The following is a 4,641-nucleotide window of genomic DNA, read 5'->3' as shown; positions in this document are numbered from 1 at the left end:
AAAAATAATTTTTTGAAGTGCTTCGAGGATTGGAAAAAACGTTGGCACAAGTGTATAATATCTGATGGGGATTACTTTGAAGGGGACAAAATAGATATTCATGAATAAATAAATAATTTTTGAAAAAACACAAAATTCGCGATACTTTTTGAACAGACCTCGTATATATTATACACATTATATATTATAATACAATAATTGTATATTATACACATTATATATTATAATAAAATTCTAATATTGCATAAAAATGGACATAGAGAATATCGGCATAAATATCCTAGCATGAGTAATTTTTAATAATGTGTGTTTATTAACATATTATAATTCACGTATAATTTAACATATTACACGTATAAATGTACTATGATATTGGGCTTATCTTAGCGCCAAGACACTACTGTGTCTCGAGATCAGTAGTATCTCTATATTTAAGCATAGATAACTTCTATCTCTCTTTATGATAGACATAGCAAAAAATGAGGTAGCTACATACATACATACACATGTATACTGCAACCGCACTCACGAGCGTGGCGCAACTTTGTCGCACATTCCCAGCTAAGATTTTCTTATACAATCCGATTACGGGTGAATTCAAACAGAACGCGACCGAAATACGTCTTCACGCGGCCACTCTTAAGGACAACAAAATCTCGAAACAATAGTTGGGCGCCAGGCACGAGTGAACGTGCCACTTTTTCTTGAAATTACGCGATATTTCTCTATGCAATATTCTAACGAGCTGTGAACGTCAACGGGTTCTCAACCGGTAGCTCAGCCTCGGAAATGGCAGAGGGGGCGGTTCGTGATCGAGGATAGAGGATCTTTTGGAGAAGCGAATAGTGACGACAATAAAGCACACAAGAATTAATAATAGCAAGAATAACAATTATATTTAATAAGTCTCCGAATTTCGTTTGCATCTGCCTGCAAGATCTGGCGATAAGATTCGATCAAACAATTACCTCGAAATGCTTTACACGGTGCGTATCAATCCCGTTAGATCTCGACGGCACGAGCTCACGCCACGCAAGGATGCTTTTCGTGAATTATGCGAACAATAATTCACCGTTTCAACAAATGCGATAGGATATGATAACAATTGTAGCGGCCAATTGAACACGGCGTGACCTCGCGCGCGCTCGCGGGGCTTCGCACCACCCGACCGAAAGTCAGAGGACAGAATACACGCAAACTTGACGCTACACAATTTCGATACGATAGACTACGCGCAAATACTATAACACATAGTGCCGATACGATAAGAGACACGCAGATTTTACGCTGCAAGATTCCGAAACGACAAGATACACGCCGATATTGCAGTACAGAATTTCGATACGATACGATACAAGAATGTGACACGTGACAAAATCTTATGATAATTGACGAGGCTATGGCGGACGCAAAAAGAGTTTTCCCGGCAATGAGTGACCGTCCCGGGGGGCGACACGTTTACCCGAATTCCACAGAAATCTAATGCATGACAATGCCACGTGTGTTCACTACGACGGCCCGACAATATTGCGATAATTTTGCGTCTCCCAGACTCAGAAACCGGCGACCTTACAAATTGTGATGTTTGTCTCACCGTGACCGCCTGCAGGTCTTCGTTCTCGTTTAGATCTCCCCTTGATTCTCTCGATAAGTGTGTCCTATGTCCTTCCGCAAACGATCTTTCCTGACCACAGCATAAGTGCCGGCCATTAATCCTCTCGGAGGGCTCGTTATCCCCACAAGGGCCTCATTGGCGCGTGGTTCCGCGGCTCCGCTAATCGTGGGAGCCGCGTCATGCCCATGTCTCATGTCCTGGCGCGCGAAATTTGAGGGGCCGTAGGATCTTCTCGGGCCGCCTTGTAGCCTTAGGCGCTTTCACGGGGCTCTCGTCATCCTTGGGGCGTAGAGTGGCCATCCTGCCGTTCCAATCCTCGTTCCGCCTTGTGCCTGGAAGATAATGCGATAAAAGGTGTCTCGCAGTTTAATAAAGGGTGAAGTAATGAATGGTATTACCTGCGTACGATCCGTGGGACAGAATGTCATGCGCCCCGGCAAATCCGTCAGCAGCGGTCGCTACCCGCCTCCTGGCCGTTTTCCTTCCTTCTTCACGGTCCGGTGAGTCGGCGTCAAGTCTGACAAGGTCGCGGGAGTCGCCGGTTCCTATAACTCGTGGTACGATAATGCACGGAAAGAAAAAAAACGAAAACGATAACGCGAAACGCATAAGCGAAACGCAATAGACGTGAGACACAAATGACGTCGCGAAAAAGCGCAGGTGCGTCCGTCCCCTAAACGTGGAAGGACTCAGGACGCCAGACTGCACTATTCGGTTGGGTCGTGAGACCCTTGTGACGGACGGAAAACGTCACGTCACAATACATGTATATGCAACACGTGTCCATATATTAACAATAATACGTGTTACATCTTGACTTAAAACATTGGTTCCTATGACATTGGTCATAGGAAAAAGTGATACTACGACTGTGTACCAATATAAAGGCGAGTATTAAAAATATGTAACTATAGATTTTCAACATTGACACATGGCCGTAGTAGCATTTTTCCTTTCAATATCATTTTAGGTCAGAATGTAATATGTATTAGCAATACATAGATATATTACACTCGCCAGTTCACGATTAACGCCTCTGGCAGTAAATTAAAAATAATCAACCCACATTAAACGCCTCTGACATTGAATCATAATTAGACAAAAGCACAATTTATTGTTACACTACATTTAATAATCATACGTAGGCTGCTGGAAAAGTTTCTGCAAACAATATGAAAAAAAACATGTAAAATTCGGTAAATGGCTTTATTGTTTTTCGAAGTATTCGCCTTTAAGATCGATACATTTTTACATAGCTTGAACCAATTTTCGAAGCATTTTTTCCACTCTAAGGCTGTAACCTCAGAAATCAATGTACGAAATGTTTCAACAGCTTTCAGGCTCAAATCGCTCTACGCATCTTATTTTTAATGTTTGGAAAAAGAAGTCATTAGGTGATAAATCAGGTGAATACGAACATTGAGTCATCAATTCGACATTATTACTAGATAAAAAATCAACGGTTTGACGTGCTGTGTGACAGCGTTGTCATGATGAAGGATGATGAGACCATTTCGGTTTGTTCTACGCAATTCATTTATGACTTCTGGCAAACAAATTGTTGTATACCAATCAGTATTTACAGTCCTTCGATCCTCTAAAGCCACGGTTGTCACATGTCCGGTATAACCGAAGAAACAAGCAATCATTTGCTTGGCAGCACTGCGTGAACGAACAACTTTTGTTGGTTTCCGTTCATTTTGAAATACCCAAACAGTGGATTGTTGTTTACTTTCGGGCTCATACGAATAGATCCATGTTTCGTCCCCAGTAACGATGTTGTAGACCAAATTTGACCGACCTCGGTTGAATTTCTTGAGCATTTCTTTGCTCCATTTAACACCTGTTTTTGAACTTCGTTTGGGATCCAACGACTGCAAAGTTTCCGTACGCTCAAGTGATCATGCAAAATCGTATGTATTGCTTTCATGTCAATGCCTAAGGATGCCTGAATCTCGCGGTATGTTATATGCCGGTCTCGCTCAATCATTTCATGCACAGCATCAACATTAGTGGCAACAACAGACGTGGATGGACGACCTTCACGGAATTCATCACTAAGAAAGGTACGTTCATGCTGGAATTCGACAAACCAATTATAAACAGTCCTATTGGATGGTGCTTCATTCCTAAAAGCCAAATTAAGTCGATCGATGCATTGTTTCGGAGTTAGATTACATTTGTAATCGTAAAAAATCATTGCCGAAAATCTTCTCGCGAAATTTCTATTTTCTTACAAAATAACGTCTTTTAAAATACTATGTAAACAAAACTAGTTGGCTTGGGTACAAACTGTCAATTGAATTATAGATTAAAAACGTCTAATTTTACGGATATGATAGTAGCAGAACGTTGGCGCAACTGGAAATATTAGATTGCAGAAACTTTTCCAGCAGCCTACGTATCACTTGTATGATGAATAAAAGTGATATTTTCACAAATGACATAAAGATACCTTTCCCATTCTGGCTTTACAGTGTGCCTTCCAATAAGAAACACATATATGACAGTAATCTTTTAACCAATTTTGGGTTAGGATGCCTTCTAACAAGGGACACAGTATGACACGGTGTGACACGGTGCATCATTACAGTCTTGTTGTTCGTCAATGTATAAGGATGAAATAATCACTGTGTTGTACTGAGTGAGTCGTTTGTTAGAAAGACCCATAATTTTCCCTTATCAAAGGCAGACAATTTTCTGCTACTATATTTTTTCCATTTTATGGACACAAAACACTATATAAATACACTGGGCAACAAGATTAACGCAACACCTGTCATCTTCACTCTGCAAAAATAGGCAAATTTCAAGATACAATAACTTCGTCAAAAATTGTCATATCAGAATGTTTAAAAAAGCATTTTACAGGTAGAAATCTCTACTTTTCGAATCGCTACTTAAAAAAACGGTCTCGTGGAGATTTTATGAAGTTACACAAACATAAATGAAGATATATCAGACCTCAAAATTTTATATGAAATTTGCGAAGCTCCATAAAGTAGAATAAAAATTGTATACAAATT

Source organism: Trachymyrmex septentrionalis, unplaced genomic scaffold (assembly GCF_001594115.1).
Source record: "Trachymyrmex septentrionalis isolate Tsep2-gDNA-1 unplaced genomic scaffold, Tsep1.0 scaffold220, whole genome shotgun sequence".
NCBI lineage: Eukaryota > Metazoa > Arthropoda > Insecta > Hymenoptera > Formicidae > Trachymyrmex > Trachymyrmex septentrionalis.
The sequence above is the reverse complement of the archived record's forward strand: the minus strand, read 5'-3'. Positions refer to the sequence as shown.